This window comes from Heterodontus francisci, chromosome 30 (genome assembly GCF_036365525.1).
Source record: "Heterodontus francisci isolate sHetFra1 chromosome 30, sHetFra1.hap1, whole genome shotgun sequence".
Taxonomy (NCBI): Eukaryota; Metazoa; Chordata; class Chondrichthyes; order Heterodontiformes; family Heterodontidae; genus Heterodontus; species Heterodontus francisci.
Genome location: NC_090400.1, coordinates 39,421,758 through 39,447,026, shown reverse-complemented (window position 1 = coordinate 39,447,026; position 25,269 = coordinate 39,421,758). Strand labels below are relative to the sequence as shown.

At 41.8% G+C, this 25,269-nt stretch overlaps 1 long non-coding RNA gene across 2 annotated transcripts in view; it reads right to left on the bottom strand.

Annotated features, from left to right (window-relative positions):
* Nucleotides 1–25,269, bottom strand: part of LOC137346692 (uncharacterized) — a 411,123-nt gene that overhangs the window by 15,017 nt on the left and 370,837 nt on the right. For both annotated transcript variants that reach the window (XR_010968752.1, XR_010968751.1), the window contains one exon: nt 3,359–3,503. This is a non-coding gene — a long non-coding RNA (uncharacterized lncRNA). The remainder of the gene's footprint in view (nt 1–3,358; nt 3,504–25,269) is intronic.

The window sequence follows — 25,269 nt, the reverse complement described above, 5'->3', positions numbered from 1 at the left end:
AGCAGTAAACACAGAAAGTAAAGTTACTGCTGTATGGAGCCAGTTTGTTTAATGTTAAAAATGGTTTGCTACCGATGAAAGGGTTACTTTGAGCTGCCCATCTAATAAAAGAGCATTGACTTTCATTTAGTGTGTATTTTATATATATTTTACAATACCACAACTTGGCTACCCAACTGGATAGGAAAAAAGAATAATTAGTGTAGTCACTCCAGTGATTTAGGGAAGCACAGCAACCAATTTGCTCACAGCAAAATCCCACAAACAGCAGAGGTAAATGACCAAATAATTCATCAGTTGAAGGAGAAATGTTGACGAGGTCACTGGGAGAACTCCCCCGCTCTTCTACAAATAATATCATGGGATCTTTTACGTCCACCTTACAGGGAAAATGATGCCTCAGTTTAATGTCTCATTGAAAGGACAGTACCTCTGAAAGTGAAGCACTGCTGTGCAGTACTGCATTGAAGATTCAGCCTAGGTAACATGCTCAAGTCTCTGGAGTGGGGCTTGAACCCATGACCTTCTGCCTCAAAAGGCATGAGTGCTATCACTGAGGCAAGATTGACATCGTAAAGGACCATTACTCTTTTATTACACAGAATTTTACAGTGCAAAAACAGGTCCTTCAGTTTATGCTCCACACCAGGCTCCTCCCACTCTACTTCATCTAGCCCTAACAACCATGGAAGCAAATTCTCCTGTAAAACAAGCATCTAAGTATTGCGGACTTTTACATTTAACCATCTGTTGAGAAAAAGAATTGACTACTGATGTTTAAAGCAAGTGATAGGTTATTGTTGGCTGGCACTTTTAATGCAAACTTTCAGTACCTGAGCAGCAAATACTCTTACACGTGGTCAATATAAAAAGTTGAGGGGCTTGTCGTAGGATCTCAGACTGTGACAAATCACTTACTCTACTGATGACATCAAGAGACCTGCCTTGGAGCAGCTCTTGAGCCTGACACTGTGCTGGAGTGAAATTAACACACACAGTTGAAACGACACAATTGCTGAGGCAGCCTTGTCTAATGAATGTGTCTGTGCTGCTATCAATTAACTTTTCCAAGCCAGTTCTCCCAATGATGTTGTTATCAGTATTTATTGCTTAAGCAAAAAGATGGTACAATACATGATAAGGGAGACAATATAGTAATCAACTCATTGTAACTGCTTGATTTTATTTTTAAATAGGGGCACTGAGGGCACAAGCATGTTCTTCACTTTGCACAATGGAATTTTTCAAACCACCCATGAACAAGGGCTGAATCAGTCTGTCAAAGAGCTGCATAAGACTGGAACAAAGAAACAGCCCAGAACTTTCTATTGGATATGCCTCAGCATTAAACAGAGCCGTACTTATTTCCAACACTCACATGAGGCCAGAACAGTGCAACGTGGGACAGCAGATGGTTTCACTCTCAAATCTTCAGAAAGACTTAATCTTGACAGAGCACTGTGCAAAAGCCCAGAATGTCAAATTAAAATTCATACTTTGTACCTTCTTTGATTTCAAAGAGGATTACACCTTTTACTCAAAGACAGAAACCAAGAAAGCTATGCAAAATGGAATTATCATGACTTATTCTTTTCACTTGCCTCTTTATATTGTTAACTCCTTACAATTCATTAAAGTGTAATCCTGATTAGGGTAAGTAATACACACATGAATAGACTGAGCTGAACACATGAGCATGTGTGTCCATTGTATCCAGTTAATCCGCAGTCTGGGGTAGGTATGGACATTAGGGGAGGTGTGTGAATTAGGGCTCTTGTCAAGACCTACACTCTGCAGTGCATAAGGGAATGTTTCTACAATTGGAGCAGGCTGAATGCAATTACTATGTTCAAATGTACTCCTTTGTTAAACAAACCTTTCTTTCAATATTGTACCATGTTTACCGCTGGCATTAAACAAATGTCAATATTTATTTGACCAAGGCCAGGGAAACAATTTTCTTAATTTATGTCTTCACACACTATATCAGTTCAAACTAAACTGCCAATCCATTTCCTGGCTTCATTTACTTCATCGCAGTTTTCTCCCTTTATTACTTGAAGGCACTTCTGCTTCCTGGCGGATGGTTTCACAGGCACTAGCGAGCCACCAACACCTTGCACAAGGTGGCATTCTTCATATGTCAGCCTAGACAATATTGGCAGAATATTCCCCACTGAGGGCAGCACAGCTAAGAATGATCCTGTTCCCACACACATTTACATGTGCTTGCACACACTTGTACGCACATGCATGCATGTGCACACTCAAGCAGAGGTCAGGAATCATTGCTGATTTTTATCCGACCCTTCAAGCACAAGCTGATTCTGCCACTACTGATGTTAGCTAACACATGCCTGAACAGGAGTCAAACCTGGAACAGTCTGGTCTATAAGGTTAATGCCACTTTGGGTGATTCTTCTATTTCCTAAATCACTGGGGTAGATCCCTCTCACTAATATCTGGCAATTTTGTTCGTTCACTTGTACCTTTGCAGCCTCCCATTGTCTTTTAAGGCTTTCATAATAAAAAAAAATCATTACAATACATCCCTACAACACTGTCACCATAACAAGCATCTGACTTCATTTGTTTTGCATCATTAAAAGTCATACATTATTGCAATGCAATGCTCCATCTGGTTCTTCTGTTAATAGCTCTGGAGTTAATTGAATATTTTATTTTAATAAGATGTTGAAGAATTTTGGTGCAAGTGGCTGGTGACTGTATTCAACCCACATATTCCCTCATTTTTAGCCCTGCAATGACTTTAACACTGGGATTTTTTTTATCTCACCCTGCAAGCATATGGCAAGCCCATTCCTGTTGTTGAGAGTTTTTTATCCCTCCCCCGTGCCAGCTGCCACCATATGCACATCGTCCAGCCCACTACTTGTGATCACTTTGGTCCCCTTGTCATCTATATCCAGTCACGGATTTTATTCATCTAATACATGTATTTTTGATTTAATGGTTAAATTTCACTCATGCCATTTTATAGACACTTATTTAGAAATATTCTAAAGCAAAAAAATAATGGTTTATCTCTGCAGTGGCTCTTAGTATCCGATAGTGATGGCGAGAATGGGTTGTTGTATATGCCAGGTTAATAAAGAGCATGCATTTATATTATGACTTAGCACATCCTCAGACTATCAGTTATATTGCATTGGAGCTATTGTTCTTATCTGGGCAAGCATAGCAAGCCAATTATATACTGTAAGGTACCACAAATAACAAATTAGATAAACAACCAGATTATCCTTTTTTTGGCAGTGCTGGTTTGTGGCAGAACTTTGGCCAGGGCACAGGGAGAACTTCTTGCACTTCTTTGAATAGTTAAATATTTTAAATTTACCTGAACAGGCAGAAGTGTCATTCTCAACGATAAACTTCTCCCTCATTATTGCGTCAAAGTGTGATTATGTGCAATGGTCTTGAGAGTGGGGCCTACAATCACAATTTTCTGATTCAGCCAGGAGATTGCTACTAACTGGGCCAAACTGAAACATATGAAAAAGAAACATTTTATCACTAAATTTGAAACTTCAGTTCTATCTTACATAGTATTTACAACACAGAAACAGACCATTCAGCTCAACAGGTGAATTCCAGTGTTTATGTTCCACGTGAGCCTCCTCCTACCCTTTTTCCTCTAACCCTATTAGTGTTATACTTCTATTTCTTTCTCCCTCATGTGTTTATCTAGCTTCCTCTAAAATGAATCAATGCTCGTTGCCTGAACTGCTCCTTGTGGTAGTGAGTTTCATGTTTTAAGCAATCTCTGGATAAAGAAGTTTCTCCTGAATTCCCTATTGGCTTTGTTAGTGACCACCTTATATTTATGAACCATAGTTTAGTCTCCCCAATAATTGAAAACATTTTTTTCTATGTCTTTCCTCTCGAACACTTTCATAAGTTGAGAGAACTTGATTAGGTCATCCCTCAGCATTCTCCTTTCAAGAGAAAAGAAACCCAGCCTGTTCATCCTTTCCTGATAGGTATAACTTTTCAATTTTGTTATCATCCTTGTAAATTTTTTTTGCACCTTATCCAGTGCCTCAATATCCACTTTATGATGTGGAGACCAGAAGTGTTCACAGTACTCCAAGTGTGGTCTGACCAAGGTTCTATACCAGTTTAACATAACTTCACTGATTTTCAATTCTCTCCCTCTAGAAAGGAACATTAGTGCTTTGTTTGCTTTTATATAGTATTATTAACCAGCATCACTACTTTTACTAATTTGCATATCTCGATTTCCCTCTGCTCTTCTACCCCATTTAGATACTTATCCTGAGGAATATGTGGCCCCTTGTTCTTTCTACCAAAATGTACCACCTCACAATTATCTATGTTGAAGTTCATTGCCAATTACAAGCCCATTCTGCATGTCTATTAATGCCTTCCTGAATTTTGTTGCAGTCCTTCTCTGTATTAACTACATCCCCAAATTTTGTGTCATCCGCAAATTTTGAAACTGTATTTCTAATTTTTTTTTAATTATTCTTTTATGGGATGTGGACATCACTGGCTAGGCCAACATTTATTGCCCATCCCTAATTCCCCTTGAGAAGATGGTGGTGAGCTGACTTCTTGAATCACTGCAGTCCTTGGGGTGTAGGTACACACACAATGCTGTTAAGAAGGGGGTTCCAGGATTTTGGCCCAGCGACAGTGAAGGAAGGGTGATATAGTTCCAAGTCAGGATGGTGTGTGGCTTGGAGGGGAACTTGCAGGTGGTGGTGTTCCCATGCATCTGCTGTCCTTGTCCTTCTAGGTGGTACAGGTTGCCAGTTTGGAAAGTGTTGTCGAAGGAGCCTTGGTGCATTGCTTCTTATAGATGGTGAACACTGCTGCCAATGTGTGTCGGTGGTGGAGGTTGCTATGTTGAAGGTGGTGGATAGGGTATCAATCAAGCCAGCTGCTTTGTCCTGGATGGTGTTGAGCTTCTTGAGTGTTGTTGGATCTGCACACATCCAGCGAAGTGGAGAGTATTCCATCACACGCCTGACTTGTGCCTTGTAGATGGTGGACAGGCATTGGGGAGACAGGTGGTGAGTTATTCGCCATAGAATTCCTAGCCTCTGGCCTGTTCTTGTGGGCACAATATTTATGTGGCTGGTCCATTTCAGTTTCTGGTCAATGGTAACCCCCAGGATGTTGACGGTGGGGGATTCAGTGATAGTAATGCCATTGAACATCAAGCAGAGATGTTAGATTCTGTCTTGTTCGAGATGGTCATCGCCTAGCACTTGTGTGGCGTAAATGTTGCTTGCCACTTATCAGCCCAAGCCTGGATGTTGTCCAGGTCTTGCTGCATCTGGACACGGGCTGCTTCAGTATCAGAGGAGTTGTGAATGGTGAGGAACATTGTGCAATCATCAGTGAACATCCCCACGTCTGACCTTATGAAAGAGGGAAAGTCATTGATGAAGCAGCTGAAGATGGTTGGGCCTAGGACACTACCCTGAGGAACTCCTGAGTCCAAATCATTTATATAAGTTAGACAAGTAAAAACTGTTCCCATTAACTGATGGTACAAGGACTAGGGACACAGATTTACGGTTTTGGAGCAAGAGATGTAGAGGGAATCTGAGGAAGAATGTTTTTACACAGTGAGTGGTAATGACCTGGAACTTACTGCCCAGGAAGGTGGTGGAAGCGGAGACAATCAATGACTTCAAAAGGAAATTAGATGGGCACTTGAAGGAAATAAACTTGCAGGGCTACAGGGATTGAGTGGGAGAGTGGGACTGACTGGATTGGTCTGCGGAGAGTTGGCATGGACTTGATGGGCCGAATGGCCTCCTTCTGTCCCATAAATTACTTTATGACTCTATGTAAATGGTGAACAACAGTGGTCCCAGCACTGATCCTAGTGTAACACATTTCTCATCTTTTGCCAGTTGAAGTAGGTAAGTATTACCCCTACTCTCTATTTTCTGTTTTATAGCCGGTTTTCTATCCATTTTACTATTCTCCCCTAACTCTGCACATGTTCTGACTTTAGTCATGAGTTTACTATGTGGTACCTTATCGAAGGCTTTTTGAAAATCGAAATATATTAAATATACTACATTACCCTTATCTATCCTTCTGTTACTTCTTCAAATAATTCAATAAGGTTGATCAAGTGTGACCTTCCCTTTTGCAATCCTTGCTGAATACTCTTTACTATATCTGCAGTTTTTAAACTGTTTTTCTATTACATATTTGAGAAAGGATTACATTATCTTTACACCAAATTGGTAGCTAGCTAAATGGTCTATAGTTCCCTGAACTTGGTTCTATTTCCCTTTTTAAATATTGGAATCACATTAGCTTTCTGGCAGTACTTTAGAACTATTCCCTTTTCTAATACATTTTAGGTATATATAATAGCAGCGTATCTCTTCCCGAACTTCTTTTAAGATAGGTGGATGCAATCTATCTGGATCTGGGGTTTTTATCCTCTGTAAGGTCGATTAGGTTACCAATCATCTCCTTGCTTTCTATCTTAAATATTTATATAGTTTTTGATCTCTATTTCTATTTTAATGCCCATAATATTAGTCACCCTGGTAGATATACCAAGGCAAAGTAATTTGTTAACATTTCTGCCATGTTGCTGTCATTTACCTGTGACTTCCAGCACTGAGCCTGGGTCCAAGGCCTCTGCAGTACCAGCAGTGGCCACCGCTCATGGTGGCACTGCTGACACTGCAGAGCTGCCGGCCCTCTGATTGGCCAGGAGCGCATGGAGGCGGGATCCCCGTCTTTAAAGGGGCGGGGATCCCGGCTTATGAATTTTTAATTGAAATCACCAGAGGATGGCTCCAGGGCTTTATGCCTATCTTTGTTTTTCATTTGTTATTTATGTGTCCGGATTACTTTACTATTTCTTTTTATATTCATTAATAATTACATTTTGTAGTTTCTTTTTGAGTTCCTAATTGACTTTTTTTTCCTAATCTTTTCATATTCCCTTTCATCATTGCCTCCATTGTTTTTTACGTACGTTGCGTAAGCCTTTTTCTTTAGTTTCAATTTTGCAATTATTTCGTTATTCGTCAATGGTGTGACATTTACTGGCTAGTTTGTTCTTGCTTTTTAGTGGGAGATGTTTCTCCATTTGATTATAGTTTTTAAATGTTTCTCACTCCAATTCTATTGCTTTGTCAGTTTTTATCCCCAAAAATGTTTACATTATAAAATAAAATAAAATTACAAATAATATGTTATAACATCATGACGCTGACAGGGCTTTGCTCCAAATTCAGTAGATAAGGCCTGGTTTTACCTTATGCAAACAGTTTGATAAAATACTGGTTTGAGGCTCTTTACGCACCAAATGACCTGAATTAAGTCAGTGCTTCCCTCTAAATATATGACAATAATCACGTTGGGGCTTAAAAGAAGGAAATAAGTAATATTTTTTTCAGAGTTTCCATTAAACCCGGTGTGGCTTATACAATCAATCCAATTCCTCTTTCTGACAAGGAAGAGTAGAGTAAGACCAATGTGGAAATCTGAACGATAGGCCCAAAGTCTTTTAAGATGGCCAAGTGCACTGCCAAAAAATTAGGATAAGTACAGGCTCTATGGGAGACTAATTAGTTTATTAATTTGAAGGATTGTGTCTTATCATCATTTGGCTCAGTTTCCCTACTCTCATTTCTGACTGTGCCTCTTTAAACTTCTGTGAATGTGAGTAACAGCTCCCTTAATTACCTGCCGGCTCACTTTCAATAAGAGCTTTTGAAGGCAAAGTTTATTTAGTTTTCAATAAAAAAAATTACACCAAGCATAATACCCGCAGAGTGTTTGCCATTACAACCATAGGACCTTTCACAGCATCCACAGCGACATCTGGAAACATGAGCTGACCTCTTAATTAATTGGGCTAATTAGTCTCATGGACAAGTGGACATCTGGACCTTATCTTTACTTTGTATGACTAACGCAAAGAGACAGAATCAAAATAAAAGCTGTTGATCCAAAGTGGTCAACACGGCTCTTGTTCAGCACTTGAGGAGCAAGTACTGAGCGGCAACAGATGAAGCCAACAGAAGTAAAAAGGTTCAAGGAGTGGTGCAATTTTTTGCTTCAAGTTGTCGTTTGAATATGGATTTTAGTCAATACTATCACATGTATAAATCTTTGCCTATCACATAAATTCATTGGGATCATTCAGTCACCATTAAGGCCCCCTTTGCCAGTGTAATTTTTGTGTCAACAATCAGAACTGAAGTAGTCATTGGAAACTAATAATTCATTTTTTTTTTAAAGTTGGGAACTAAACATACTTACACTAGTGTAGTGTATTATACATTTAATGTCAGCTGTGTAAAGATAAGATTCTCAAAGGAGTACAGTGGAATAGAAAACATAATCCAAATGTGAGGAAGCATTAATAACTGAAGAGTGACAAAGCAATGACTGAGTTGCCCCAGTGATCCGTGCATCTGGGATTAATTCTATATTCCTGTTTTTCACTGAAATTACTGTTATACAACATGTGTATTTACCAATGACCACCTAATTTTTAGTTATACTTTAATGCTCCGCATTAGGCTGTGTGAGTAGGAAACTCATTTCTGGAGAGAGACTATTTTGAATACCTCTTTAATTGTGATGAAGAATTGCACTTATATTTCCTGGTCCAAGCTAAGAGGTTTTGAAACAGTGAGATGTCGGCATGGACTCAATGGGCTGATTGGCCTCCTTCTGTGACTATGACTCGATGACATGGAGCTAAGAGGATTTTACTCTACAACTTAATATTAAAATGCAATGATTTGTTTTTAAAAATGGAGATTGAACAGGGTTAGCACCGCAGCCTCACAGCTCCAGCGACCCGGGTTCAATTCTGGGTACTGCCTGTGTGGAGTTTGCAAGTTCTCCCTTTGTCTGCGTGGGTTTTCGCCGGGTGCTCTGGTTTCCTCCCACCACCAAAGACTTGCAGTTGATAGGTAAATTGGCCATTATAAATTGCCCCTAGTAGAGGTAGGTGGTAGGGGAATATAGGGACAGGTGGGGATGTTGTAGGAATATGGGATTAGTGTAGGGTTAGTATAAATGGGTGGTTGATGGTGGGCACAGACTCGGTGGGCCGAAGGGCCTGTTTCAGTGCTGTATCTCTAAATAAAAAATAAATAAATAACATCTGGCATTAAAAATTTGTATAATGAATATTTTAATTCTGTAAAATTCTTCAGGAGCAGTGGCTCCATCCAAAATAAAAACAAAGCTACATGTTAATTTACCACAGATTTGGGCAGACAGAGAGGAGTCTAACTCATGCCCACCACTGTTCCAGTTCCAAATGGGTAATACTCTGAGACAGATCATTAATATCCTTGGAGGCAGGTGGTCAATTGAGTGACAAATAGAAATCAAAACTGACAATTGAACCTCAGAGGCTTCCTTATTCTAACTGATGGGAATTGCATGAACAAATAGGCTGGCAGGATCTTTCTAAGGCGGAAGAGGGATGGTAGGATATGGTTTTGAAAAGTCTCAATGAATTTGTCATTTTATGTATCTTGTATTAATTCTGTATTACACCTATACGAAGCAGCAGTTATTTATTCGATTTGATAAAACAGAGAAAATGCAAAGCACACCAATCCACATCTGGACAAGAAAGGTAGGTTAATGGTCCAGGCATGGCCTGAAAACAAAACTTCATTATGCGTTCTAATGAACAGTTCTGTTCAAAACTTATCTATCTTTGCTTTCAGATGCTGATGGACTTGCTCTGTATTTGGAACTATTTCCACTTTAGTGTTTCAGCATTCAGTCAGTGCAGGAGAGGAAGGTCAATTCTATGGCTGCCAATGTCCCATGTCTACTCACTGACAAAGGAGCAGTCATGGAGGTGAACCATAGTTGCCACCCTGTTAGGAGTTGGTCACAAGATAGGTCTGTATGAAGCCAGCTCTTTAATCCTTTTGATCGCATCCTTAATGAGTACCATCCATACAATCTTTCTGTTACCACTTTAGTGTCCACAAGAAGACAAAACCTGACTGCAAGATCTTATCGAAGGAACAATGCCTCCAACAATGCAGTATTCCCTGTGCTGCGCTGGAGTGCCAACCATTACACACTCGAGTCCTTTTATGGAGCTTGAACCAATATTCTCTTGATCCAAAAGAGAAAGTCATGCCAACTGAGCCAAGTTGACATTGAGACAATTTCAACAGGGGCCCAAATATTAATGAGCAAACAAAAAACTTTAAACACTGTACACATGTGAAATCAGTCAAGCAATTTAAAAATTCTTTAAAACCAGCTGAAATATAGATGTGAATTTTGATAAGAAAGGAAGAATTTATTTTTATAAAATGCCTTTATGTTCACAGGGTTTCCCAAAGCACTCCTCAGCCAAAAAAAACCCTCTGCAGTGTAACCCTTGTTATGTAGGGAAATGTGTGCATGATCGCAAGCAATATCCCAAATACTTGGAACCTCCTTTTAGTGCACTATGGGCAGAATGTTCTGAAGCCTGGTGCTAATGGCACCTCTTTGCAAGCAGGGGCAAGCTTATCGAAAAATTGTATGTATGGGCAATGCAGCTGTAATTTTCCAATTTCATCTGCAGTGTACAAGGCCCTGAACATAAGAACATAAGAAATAGCAGCAGGACTAGGGCATTCAGCCCCTCGAGCCTGCTCAGCCATTCAATAAGATCATGGCTGATCTGATTATGGCCTTAACTCCACTTTCCTGCCTGCCACCCATAACCCTTGACTCCCTTATCAATCAAAAATCTGTCTAACTCAGCCTTCAATGTATTCAATGACCCAGCCTCCACTGCTCTCTGGGGAAGAGAATTCTAAAGATTAACAACACTCTGAGAGAAGAAATTCCTCCTCATCTCTGTCTTAAATGGGAGACCCCTTAATTTGAAACTGTGCCCCTAGTTCTAGATTCCCTCATGAGGGGGAACACCCTCTCAGCACCTACCCTGTCAGGTCCCCTCAGAATCTTACGCTTCAACAAGGTCACTTCTCAATCTTCTAAACTCCAATGAGTATAGGCCAAATCTACTCAACCTTTCCTCATAAGACAAACCTCTCATCCCAGGAATCAACTTCGTGCATTTTCTCTGAACTGCTTTCAATGCAAGTTTGTCCCCCCCCCTTAAATAAGGTGACTAATACTCTAGGTGCAGTCTCACCAATGCCCGCTACAGTTGTAGCAAGACTTCCCTACTTTTATACTCCATCCCCCTTGCAATAAAGGCCAACATTTTATTTGGCTTCCTAATTACTTGCTCTACCTGCATGCTGACCAGGGCACCCAGGTCCCTCTGTATCGCAGCTTTCTGCACTCTCTCTCCATTTAAATATTATTCTGCTTTTCTATTCTTCCTGTCAAAGTGGACAACCTCACATTTTCCCACATTATACACCATCTGCCATATTTTTACCCACTCACTCAACATATCTATATCCCTTTGCAGACTGTTTGTATCCTCCTCAAAACTTGCTTTCCTACCTAGCTTTGTATTGTCAGCAAATTTGGCTACAATACGGCCTGTCCCTTCATTCATATAGATTGTAAATTGTTGAAGCCCCAGCACTGATCCCTGTGGCACTCCACTAGCTACTCGTTGCCATCCTGAAATTGACCCATTTATCCTGACTTTCTGGGCTGAATTCTACAGACCCCCCGGTGTCGGTGTCGGTGTCTGTGGCGTGGGTGGGGTGGGGGTACCAGAAAATGCCTCTTCCCTTGATGCCGGGAAAGCCCGGCCCGATATTACCGGCGGCAGTGAGGCCTCATAGCGGCCCCTCCCTCCACCGCTCAGCGACAAGAGCCCCATTAAATATTTAAATTAATTTAAATAAATGAATTAATTACCTTTACGCTCCTGCCGTCTCTCTCAGTGTGATCTTTGTGCCGGTGGCCAGCACTCCCGCATCTTTGCATTCCCGTTCGGGGAACCGTGGTGGAACACTCGTGAGGGAGGGGAGCGGGTAAGTTTCTCAGTGCGGTGGCAGGGGTCATATCATTGATGTAGGGGATGGTGGGAAGGGTTATAGTGTAAAGTTTATGAACTTTAGGGGGGGAATGTCCAGAGGCGTTCAAATAATGTTCCACGTGACAAAATTTATGTATTTCATTTGGTAGGTGTGGTTTTCCATCACACCTTCACATCCGGCTGAATAAAATGTGACATTAGGGGAGCATTTCATTATAAAGTAGAAGGAAGAGAGAGTACAGGAAAACACACATACATTGCTCTCATTCATTCTCATTCATTCAGAACTCTTAAAATTGCAACAGTCTGTCTTTCCTTTGTAACAGTGCTGCTTTAAACTGCTGCTTTTTCCTGAGGTGGGTCTGAGATAGTTGTGTGTTGCCCAAGGGTTTAACGTTTCTTCACTATCAGCCTGCAATACGTTGGGAATGGGCATCCCAATAAACATGTGATTTTTGGGGAGGTTTGCAGTTTGCACATTTCCATGACTGTCTAGAGTGCCTTTGTTCCTACTGAGGTCTGCAGGGGGATGGTTAGATTTAATTAGCCATGATTTAGAGTTCTGCTCATGGGAGTCGGCAGTAGGGGAATCCACTCTGAACTCTCTTTCAGTGCCCTGAGGAGTCATGCAAGGGTTTTTCACTGTAAGGGATGGTTGGTTCCCTTTTCTCCTGACTGTAGGGAAGGGTTCTTTGCTAATCTTCCCTTTGTCCTCTGGGACATTCCTGCTTTCAGGTATTTGTCCGGATTCTACTGCACTCCCCATCTGCACTTTGACTAAGTGAGGTATCGCCCCTGTGGTTTCTCTGCCCTCTTGAAGACTTTCTTTGTCCTTGCAGGTTTCTGTTAATGTTGTTAGCAACTCTGGTGGGGTGCTTCTGGGGTCTGCATTTACATAGGAGGATGTGGGGTCTAATTTTTCAAATATTTCAGGGTTGGCTGACTGGACAGTAGGGGTTTTTATTTTGGGAATCCTCGCGAATCTCCTCTTTGTCCCTTTTTCCCCTTTCCTCGCTAACGTTTTGCCAGCCCTGTGCCTCTCTGTCCCCTTTTGTTCTTGGCAGTGGTCCCTTACAATTCACCAGCCCTCTGCTGGAGGGTCCTCCAAACGCTGGTACAGGACATAGGGGTGCAGGTTTCACTGTAAGTTGGGGTTTCCTCTCAACCTGGCACATCTGGCAACTCCTACAGTACTCCACCACATCTTTGTGGAATTTTGGCCAGTCAAACTGCTGCCTTGTGCAGGCTTTGGTTTTTTATATACCGACATTGTAATCTTATAGGCCATTCTTAATATTTCTCTCCTGTTTCTCTGCGGCACCACTAACTGCTGAACCACTCTTTGTCCTCAGGTCTGTGTGGAGAACTCCACTTCCTCATTAGTACCTCATTCTTTAAATAATAGCAATCAGGCACTCCCTCTGCTTCAATTTCAGTCTGGGCAGCCTGTGTGAGCTCTCTCAGTACTGGGTCGGCTCACTTTGCCTCAGCTAAGGAAGATTCATTTAATTCATTCCCTGGATCTTCTAACTTTCCAAAGAAAGTCTCAGACGGACAGACCTCATGGTCATCTGTCTGCAGTGCCAATTCAGTCTGCTCTGGGGGAGCTGGTTTGGCCATGGCCCGATTCACTACACATTCAGGGGAACTGCAGGGGACAGTCTCCTGCCACTGCCCTGTCTCTCTGACCTCCTGGGGTCTCTCTATCAGTACTGGGGAAGCTACAACCTTCGCCCCTGCCCGATCATTACCTAGTAGCAGGTCAACCCTGCTGACAGGCAAACTAGGGACAATCCCTACCATCACTGGTCCAAAAACTAGGTCGCATTCCAAGTGCACGCGGCATAAAGGTACGGGTGTACTCTGCCCTCCAATACCATTTACCACCCTTCTGATATTTACTGCACTCTCTGGAGGAAAGGTCAGGTCTTTTCCCAGTAAAAGGGCCCCTGTATCCCTGAATGTTACTATGGGCTTGCTTGCCCCACTCGAGGGGTATGGGGTTACTCTCCCTTTAGACATAAAATCCTGATAACCTTCAGGAATCCTATTAAATTTTCCTGCACCTACAGCAGTATGTTTTCTGGGCCTTACTACTGCTGCAGTTAAAGCCACAGCTTGTTCTGCTGTGCTTTCCATTAGGGTCCCTTCTTCTGGCTCTTGCAAAGTCAATAGGTGTCGATGGCTTTTAACGACCACATTGATAAGACTTTCCCAGATAAGTGAATCAGAGAGCACCCCATTGTTCTGCCTCGGCTGAGTTAATCACATCTGTCTGCAGCCTGATCCTTTGATTTTTTTCATATGCAAATTGTGCAGGGCCATCTCTGTTTTAAAAGTTATTTGTAAGAATTCCCAGTAAAAGTCTCAGGCCAAGTTCCACAGGATGAAATTAATATTTCCATTTGGCATGTGAGGTTTTCATCACAACTCTTTTTTTGTAAAAGGTCAGAACAGCAGCTCCTCCCTCACTGCTAAGTGCAGAACAAATTCCCAAGCTCACACTCTGTCTCGAGCTGCACTCACTCATGAGCCTGTTTACTGGTACCGTGCTAGTATTACAGGGCTTCTTGTTCCCACCTATAGCTTTGCCAAAGGTGCTCATCAAAAATAATTTCCCCAAGTGACAATGAATAGTTTTTTTTGTCCATTCTAGAACAAGATTTCATTTCATTTTTGACTAATTCTGCAACTAACAGAATCTGTTTATTTCCCTCACACTGTCTCCCTTAAACTGTAATCCTGGACTGATTTTTGCTTCCATTCATTTGAATGGAAGGAAAATCATCGGGCTCACCAATTGGCTTGTGATACTCCGGCTTGAATTTCCTCTCTTTGTACTATCCGGGAAGTAAAGATAAGTAAAATATGTGAAAAATCTGGCATAATTTGCCTTTGTTCATTGCAAATTACTAATATCTACCAAATAAGGAGACATTTTTTCCAGCTTTTCAACATATGAGTCATTGCCTGCCTACGACTGGCATTTTGCGCAAACTAAGTGACAAAACTGGCTTACAGGATGTGCATTCCATTAAAAACATAGGATAAGAGAGTCTTGGTTAATAATTTACCCGATTAACTAGATTACTTTCAGATACCTGCATACATTAAAATTTTTCTTTTGCTCTTTGCCTTTGTGCCATCACAAGAACGTACAAATAACAATCCTTGCCTCTACTCCGGAAAAGAAAGTTCCATTTACTGTTGCAATGGCTAAATTATTAATCTTTCCTTCCTTCCCCTTCTAAAAGTAAGTGAAGGAATTATGCTTTTAAAATATAATTTTCCAAGTAATGGCTCCGTTGAGTATTTAAATTTTGACAATCAGGCAGAACCTGAAGTAACAAGCAGAGGTCAGTAGTGCTAATACATCCAACAGCACATTCTTGGAATTATTTCCATTGCGGAAACTTGTGTCCCTGTCACAGTTGACGACAGAGAAAACATCTTGAAAGGTTTGCATTTCTATAGTGCCTTTCATAACCTCAGAACATCCCAAAGTGCTTTACAGTCATTCAAGTACTTTTGAAATGTAGTCACTGTTGTCATGTAGGAAACATGGTAGCCAATTTGTGCACAACCGGGTCCCACAATCAACGATGGGATAATGACCAGATAATCCTTTTTTTTAGTGATGTTGGTTGAAAGATAAATATTGACCAGGACATCGGGGAGAACTGTCCTGCTGTTTGACAAATAGTGCCATAGGATCTTTTACATCCACCTGAGAGAACAGACCGCGCTTCAGTTTAAGGTCTCATCAGACGGCACTTCAGATGGTAGAGCACTCCCTCTGTACTGCACTGGAGTGGCAGCCTAGATTTCCTGCTCCTTAAAAAGGAAACATTTTTGTTTTAAAGATTCTGGCTTCTGTTCCTACCTATGCACTGCAGCTGAGGAAAGAGGTGGAAAGGGGCTTTAAATGAACACACCTTAATCCCACAAGGGAACTAGTGATAGAAAAGATACTTACACACTTCAACACAGGTGTGCACCTCCAATGAGTTATATAAAAACTGTTACCTGAGAGTGATTATGGAATCAATTGAGGGGCATCCTTAAAAGTGAGAACCCTAGGTGAGGCGCCCAGGTCCCTAATGCAGAGCATCAATGGTTGCAAAGAATAAAAGAAAAGGAAATAAATTAGGAAGCAGTGATCAGGTGACACCACATCTGGGTTTTCAAAGCTTAATAATTGTATGAAGAAGGAAACAGGAAAGGAGGCGAGGAATTCTATATTTTCAAGGTCCTGGGAAAGAATGAGATATCATAGAAGACTATGTGCTGAGTCCGAGTTTCATTACAGTGAGGATGTCAGAAGAAGGTTGAGCTATTTGGGAGGTATTTTTGCAGCTTAGGAGGAGCAAATGAGGAAAATTAAGAACAGAATGACTGCAATGTGAGTAAGATAAAGAGAGAACGACAAGAAAGTTTGTGATGGAGAGAGTTTGGAGGCTGCTGGAGAGAGAAGGATAACTTATAAGATGACAAATGTTTTCTTCCTGCCCTTGAATTCGAGCGAGGGGTTCACAAGAGTCTTCCCAAATATGGAAGCATCCTTCACGCCTTGGACAAAGTTGGGCTTTATAGAAAGTTTATGAGTTGCTGCGAGGAAAAATGAATTATCTGGCATGAATGAGGAAACCAATTTTTGGAGGTAACTTGCAGCAATGGCATCTTAAAGTGCTCATACACTTCTTAACCATTGTCAGATGCTTGAGATTTGAACGCTGTCTTGAAATTACTCCAGGGTACTGGTTATTTTTTACATAATTTTTATTGCTCATTTTATTGTTTTGTGTCTGTTTTGTGCCAACAGCAGCCATCAGTGCCAACTATAACTGGCAGAATTAACAATTCCGACATGAAGGCAAATTTATTGAGAAATAATTTGCAGTTAATTACGAAGAAATTCAATGGCCAGTATAAATTATAAAACAATTACTCACTGTTCACTTTGTAATATTGGTCAGAAGGGGGTTTCTCCTTGGTTACATTGTTTTTATCTGAGACAATAGCATGTGAGGGGGTCAATGAATCATTCTCTGAATAGCAGAAAAGTCTAACCATCACTAGATTTTTAAAAAAGTGTTCTCTAATTCTTGGATTTTACTATCTAAGTTTACTCTTTGCTCAGAATTGTGACCTTGGATTCAGGTTTGTACTGATCTCACCCCAACCTCACTGCTGTCAATTTTGGTGTGGGTTGCCCCAGATCCCTCCAAGATATCTGCACTCATCTAATTCTGGCCTCCTGAGGATCCCTGATTTTAATCACTCCATCATTGGTGATTGTGCTTTCAGCTGCCTAGTTCCTAAGCTCTGGAATTCCCTCCCTAAATCTCTTTGTTTCTCCATGTCTTTCCTCTTTTAAGATGCTCCCTAAAACCTACTTTTTTGACCATCTGCCCTCATATCGCCTTATGTGGCTCAGTGTCAAATTTTGCTTTATAATGCTCATGTGAATTGCCTTGGGTCATTTTATTATTCTAAAGGTGCTATATAAATACAAGTTGTAGTTGTTATAAGTTGAGGGAACTCCAGTTAAAAATTTAAATTTATATGAGTGGCTAGTTCACTTTAGAACAGTTAATTTGTGCACATACAATCTCATCTAGAAGAGGAACTGAAGACTAAATTGTACAATTGAAAAAAAATCATGATTATAAAGGGAAATGGACTTCAACAATAAGATGAAGTAAATGGATTAACTATTCTTTCCCGTTTATGATCTGATGGACGAGGGATATTTTTTCCTAATAAATATGCTTTAGCAATTGGATTTATATAAAACAAATACCAGTAAAAGATGGCCAATGATCATGACCACTGTACACCTCCTCAACCCTCAACTGCTTGAGGACGGGCCAGGGAAGATTTGGCCACTTGCTCCGCAAGTAGAACATGAGGACCAGCTCAACTTGTGACTGTGGCCATCCAATTCAGATCATCGCCCACATATTGAACTCTTGCCCTGAGAGATCCATTCCTGGTGGCATCACACTGCATTAGCTGAAGCCGTTGAAAGGATTGTTAATCTTGACATTGAACTATAACTGCTTTCCCAGTCATACGAATATTCTGCACATCCCACTCAAGCATAAAGCTGGCAAACAACCTGGCAAGACACATTAGCAGCTGCCAATGGCTCTTGATAATTTGAAGGGACATTCATCAGAGCTTGCTGTAGCAATTTCACAAAAGTTGCTTGGATTGAGTCATGCCTTGGATAATGTGAGGCTGTTTTTCAGTTCCCATTTTATATTTCATTTCATGCAAGGTGCTATTATGTGGGGTCAGGTTATGGAATCAGTGACAAAATCCATTCAGTAACTTTATAAGTAAAACCAAAAGAGTATGGGCAGGATTTTCCGAACCCCCTCCCCTCCCCCACAGTCTGCCACAAGGAGGTCACCTCCAGGCAGCTACATTGTTTCCCGTTCCTCCGGGGACCTGGAGGCCAATGGAAAATTCCAGTCGGCCTCTGACCATGTGTCTTAATAGGCCTTTAACAAGATGAACTGGCTACCCTTTGCTCATAGCCAGGTAGCCCTTCTGCCCCCTTCCCCCATTCCTCCTCTGGGAAAATGGCCCCGAAGTGGGATGTTGCCGGGGAACTTGCATGCCAGCTGGTGCCACAAAATTCCATGCCCACCCGCCTCTGTGCTCACCCCCATTAGGGCCTAAAAGTTTTCTGCTCCAAATGTCAAGTTGATATCTTCCATTACATTGCTTTGTATTTTATAATGAAAACTAGATCTGATCATTTGCAGACAGGTAGAAACCTTAAAGACTTGCTTTCTTACATGTTAGATGTACTTGGGTATAAGACTACATACTATCTATATCTACAGAAAATGTAGGTAATAGTTTGGAGGTTGAATGTGCAGGGTAATGACTCACCTTATAAATCAGTCATTGTTGTGGAAAGCAGGTCATTAACTTGTTTCTGGTTCAGTCTCACTCTGATGGTTATACTGAACTCTCCAGTATGGCTTGCTTCTCTCAGTTTCGCAGTCCTTTCTCTCTGGCTGGCTGTCAGTCTCACACCAGCTGCATGTTTCCTTCTCCCTTCCAGCTGGCTCCGTTCTCTCAAACATTCATTCTCTTCACTCAGGCTCCAGGTCTTTGCTTGTGAACATTGTTCTATGCACTGTCACTGAGCAGCTTGCATTAAATTCAAGCTTCTCACTCTTCAGGGAGCCACATGGACTTTTGGGGCAATGTATGTCTGGGCCGAAGGTTATTTTTCAGGATTTCATGTGGAGAAAGAGATGGGATAGGCCATTCCATATGTGGGTTGCATTATGTGTAGATGGGGAGCCAATGTGGGTTATCGGGAGAAGGGGAAATGTGTGAATGGGGATTCGTGTGAGCTAGAATACTGGCGGCATGAGCTCAAGTTTATGGAATGTGGGAGGCCGGCAATATCTGACAACCCAGAGGTTGTGGATGGCTCCAGAGAAGTGGATGTGAGGTACAGCTAGGTGTTGTCACCCATCTATGGGGAGCCTGACATTGTGTTTTCAGATGATGTTTTTGAGGGACAGAATTTAGAACTGGGGAGGGGGCGAGAGCGAGGTATGTGGTGGTGGGGATTTGTAACACTTCCCCAGTCACACTTTGTTCATATTATAACACACCCATTGTTATGAAAAATCTTGCAACTCGCCATGAGCAATGCTATGAAGGATCCGTAAGTTCATTAAGGAATAATTTCATGAGAATGCATGTTCGATCTTCAATGACGGATTATTACACAAATCTGCAGTAATATCACAATGAGCTTGTGCGAGTGTCATCATGGGACAAACATATGGGCACTTTGTTTGGCACAGACTGGTGTCGGCACCACAATAACCAATTGACTCGCCTCCCTCCCCAACCCCCTACCCAAACAAGATCAACCTGCTGCACTTGAAATCACAACAGATCCCAGGGAATAATTTCACAGTGATAATCTGATTTTATTTTAAGATTCAAACGCTATGAGAAGTCACTCAAGGTTTGTGCTTGTGGTTTATGATGTCGTCTAAACCCCAATATTAGATTACTGCCCTGCAATCTAGCCATTTCAAAATGTCCATTATTCTCCATTTAGAACGTTTAACCTAATTTGATAAGGAATATTCAAAAATTTCTCATCACCATAAACCAGTCCTCAGGTTAATAAGCATCAGACAGCTCGTTGAATATCCAAAGCATGCTCTGGGAGTGTGGGCTCTGCTGATATGTTAATAAAGTGCCACTATTTGAAGCCTATTTCTTTTTACATATTTTCAGTGCATTTACTAAATCCATCTGCCTGACCTATCAAGTCTGCCTTCACTGCTGCAAGGTGGCCATCACGGGGGCCAAATTGTTCAGATTAGATGACCAAGGTGCGCTGTGTGTTGTTGAGCTGCATTTAACTGATATACACTTCATTAACTAGTAGCTTGTATGCTTCTCACTTGTAACAGATAAACAGACCCAGTGAAAATATAGATTGATGGCAAATGCCCACAAATTCAATCAGACAATGGGAACATACAGTTCATAAAAAGGTCAATATCAAGCTAATTTTAAAAGTGACAATTAGACTGACACAAAATGAATAGGGAAGGTTGTTTTCAATCATTTACCATTTTATTTTGCATGTTTAAAGTGATCATATCTACACACCATATCTAATAGCTTTTTTTCCATCCTCTCCTTTATATTACGTGGAAAATCCGGCACAATATACAATGGGGTCAAAACCAGGTCACACTCACAAAGTGTGACAACAGCTTCCAACCACAGTAAATCATCCCTGACTGTGCTGAAGCCCCCACACGAGTAGGCCAGATCGTGCCAGTAAAACTCTCAATTCAGATGCTGATAATGGCCTTGGGATAGCTATCATTGTAGAAATAAGTGTTTTCCTTTGATCAGCCAGGATGGAAAATGACATAAGCCTGAAGGTATAGGCCGTGACTAGGTAATACCACAGGCGGTTCAAATGTAAACGGATACCTGGGGCTGGATAATGGCTTTGTGCTCTGATAACTCCGTCTCCATAAAACAATGTCACAGGCGATGCCAGTGAGGCAAAAGTGTTCCACACAAAAAATTTCTTATTTTATCACAAAAAGTCAATAGCGGCTTCAGTGCAACTAACCCTCACCATAATTTCCAACAAGAGTGCAAGTAATTGTACTGCATTATTCTTTACACACACAGACTTATAAATGCCAAATAAGTGGCAAATTTATAGCCTGCTGCATACAGGCTCATATCCTGCACAGGGCAAGGGTCACACAATGGAACGGCATGACCTTGCACCATTTGTTGTCTGCATGCCACTGCTGCAGGAATTGTTTTGTAATTGCATGTTTTTTTTTTGCCCAATGAAACAAACCTTTCCTCTTTAAGAGTGTGGATGGAATAGCTATATTGTATGTAATTACAGGAAAGAATGCTATTTTTCAGTAATTCAGGCTTTCTGTTTTATTTGGAAAAAACATCTTCCTAGCACTTAATGCTTCATGCTCTGGGTCAGAATCTTAAAAAAAAACTAAGGGGTGAGCATTTGCTTTTTGTCTGTCATTTAAGAGTCCATAAACCTGAAGATCTCAATCTCACGCACCTGGGCAGTCAAGGATGATAGATGGATTTCCTTCATCTCTTTTACTAAACCTCCCAATATACTGGGGGGAGGGGAGAGAGGGGAGGGAAAATCCTCTGAAGAGTCAAGGTTTGCAAAGAGATGATCTCCCAGATCACCGATCATGTCAGCACCATTAGCGAAAATGTAGATACTAAAGCCTAGGCCCCTATTTTCTTCATGCTCACTGAACTAGTTGGGATGGAAAACCCCTACCAGGTAACAATCAAACACACTTTTGTTGTAATTCTAAGAACTGATGATAGCAGCATACCCACTGCCTGCTATGATTGGTAGTAGACGGATGGCAGATTATGTTGCCTGGTGATTCATTTGCACAGAGGAATTTGCCTTCCAGAGATGCATGTTGCCTTTTTTTATGCATTCTAGGGATATGGATGTCTCTGGCTTGGCCAGCTTTTATTGCCCATGCCTAGCTGCCTTTGAGGTGGTGAGATTTCTCCTTGAACTTCTGCAATCCATGTATTGAAAGTACTCCCTTAGTGCTGTTAGGTATGGAGTTTCAGGATTTTGACCCAACAACTATACAACAACAATGAAAAATTTGTGCTCACTACACCCAATTCAAAACCCAATGCTCCAAATTTCCATTCATCATTTCTTGAGTGGGATATCTGTAAATTTCTGTAATGTAAATTGTAATACCAGAAGGCTGCTTTTTTGTGTTAATACTGTCAGAACTCACATGACATTGCTCACAATGATATATCCTTTTTAAGGAGATGCGTTATACCATATACAATTGCATTATTACGCTGCTAAGATATTTTATATCCCTTAGAGGCCAAAATCTAACCATCGTTAAGTAAACAGCTGCTTCAGGTCAATCAGGGTTTGATTATTGTTTGATGGAGAAGTTTGCAGATTGGAAAATATTTCTAAATTTAGCGCTCTGAGTCAATTACTAGCTTTCTTTCTCTCATTTCAAAAAATGGGACTCATGGAAGTGCTTGCTGCTGACACTGAACATCAGAAATGGGAAGGAATACCTTCAAAATGAATGATGATATAGAGGTGGGAATATGTTAAAAGGTGAAAGACTCAAAGGGTATTCAGGGAAGTTGCACCCCATGCTTTTCTCTACAAGTGCCTCTGGCTCTTTCTGTTACGAGATGGTGACATAGGACTGGGACTTTTACCAACGGCACAGATGCACTGGGGATTCTCTATGCTGGGAGTTCCCTGGATCAGAGGGATGAAGAGTACCATTTTCCAGAAAGGCACACGTGGTCCCACCAGGAGGTCCAAGTGTGGGGTGCAGACCCCCAAAGATTGGCTCACTTACCCAAGGAGGATTTTCATGGGGTTTCGGGGTTGGGGAAGGGAGGGGCTATGGGGCTGCTACTGACCCTTTCCCCCCTCCACTCCCAGTGATGGGCAGATGGTGGATTTTCCAGTCGTATGAAGATAGCAAGCACCAGAGATGTACCTGTAGCCTCCTTCAAATAAACTGCTGTCCCAATGACTGCACAAATTTCAGCAGCATCAATGCTAGAGGGTGCCAGCAGGCACAATCCCAGCAGAACATGTCCAATCGATTATCAGGGCAGTGAATTTTTTTTTTTGAGTTCTATTGAATTCAAATGTCAGAGTGAGAGATGATAAGGGCTCAGATTTATAAAAGAAGACACATCTCTGAAAGTTTCTATGTATATATAAATAAATAGAAAGAGGCAGCACCCTATGTAAATGCTACCAGTTTTGCTTCCTATAACCTAAATCATTAGAGATGTTTTTCTTTGCAAGTCTCCCTGCGTCAGCTCCATTACACAGTATAATGGCCCCTCATATTCAGGGGGCAGGCGGCATAGTAATGGGAATACTCAGCAGGTCTGGCAGCATCTGTGGACAGTGAAACAGAGTTAACGTTTCAGATCTGTGACCTTTCATCAGATCTGATGAAAGGTCACAGACCTGATACGTTAACTCTGTTTCTTTCCCCAAAGATGCTGCTAGACCTGCTGAGTATTTCCAGCACTTTCTGTTTTTATTTCAGATTTCCAGCATCCACAGTATTTTACTTTTATTATATTGGCATAGTAATGGGGCTTGTAGATACACATTTGGATTTAAGGAGCTAACTTCATGAAAATAAACATTGTGAGCTGGTCCCCAGCATTTCCACTGATTCAGTGATGGAGTCTTGCATTTCACAGCAGGCCCAGTGCAGGCGACACCCAACCTGAAAGTACAAGATGCACAGGGGTCACACCTCCCTGGCAGGATCAATAAAACGAGACAATCCAAAAGGGCCTTTTGTTGGTGAGGCTCCCATTGGCTGGATGCACAGCTAAATTATCGTGCTCTGCTTAAAACACAGATGCTAATTTATTCCAGCCACACCTTTTTATTTACACATAGAGAGATGGCAGATCATTAAAAAAATACATGTGAAATTTTAATGTTCCTTTGATAGAAAGACAATACACTACGGGCTGGATTTTATTCCGCTGACGGGGCTCACAGCAACAGGCCAGAATGCAGGTGGAGAACCCACCTGAGCCCTCCATTAGACCCCAGTGCCAATTAACGGCGGGCAGCTAATTAACTGCCCACCATAAACTATAATCGGGGACGCCGTATCTTTAAGTGAGCAGTGGCCACAGCTGGTACTGCAAGAAGTCCTGCAGTATGAAGACTGGAGAAAAGTGAAGACAACCCAGCGAGAGGTAAGTGGGGTCGGGGTTGTCGGGGCCGGTCAGGCAGGCCCGGGCAAAAGGGTGGGCTGGGGGTAATGTTGAGGGTGGGGCATTTCTCCCTGAGGCAGCGGCGATCACTGCTGGAGGGTCCCTCTGGGGGCCCTGGATTGTCCCCAAAGGAAGGACCCCTCCAACCCTGCTAGGAGGACACCAGACTTTACCTGGCGGTGTCTCCCCGTGGCGCGGGTCCCTCTGCCTTCTACAAAATTGAGTTGGAATCAGGAAGAGGCCCTTAATTGATCATTAATTGGCCACTTAAGGGTTTCAATTGGCCGGGGCAGAAAGGCCATCTTCCGCCTGCCCCATCCCGGACAAAATGGCAGGGGGCCCGGGCAACGTTGGGAACAGCACACCCTGCCATTTTGTTTGCCCGCTGCTGCTGTGCCCATTTCCAAGGGCAGAAAAAAATTCTGCCCTATGACCCTAATTTAGAGAACAATGAAAAAATGAGACAGATTGCATAACTGACTTTTCTCCCCCTCTTCTCAGTCCTGGAACTGCCTCCCCCACAAAGCTGTTGAGGCTAGGAGCCAATTGGAAATTTCAAAACTGAGATTGATAGATTTTTGTTGGTCAAGGGTATTAAGGATTACCGAACAAAGACGAGTAGATACAGTTATTCGATCAGCCATGATCTAAATGAATAGCAGAACAGGTCCGAAGGGCTGAATCGCCTCTTCCTGTTCCTGTGTACCCACTAGGAACCACTTTTGACTAAACATTTGCCACAGTAAAAATTTGCTATTTTGATCAAGTTCCCATTTTAGAAGTTTTGTGCTTAGCCAATTAGGTTAAGTGATCATGACAGTTGGCACAATAGGTGACCTGTTTCCTTCCCCATCGTTGTGGGGAGGTCTCTCCTGAAGCAGAGTATTTAGCAAGCCACCTTGAACTCGTGACAGAGGCTAAAAATTGAAATTCTGGAGCATTGGATGCACTGTGCT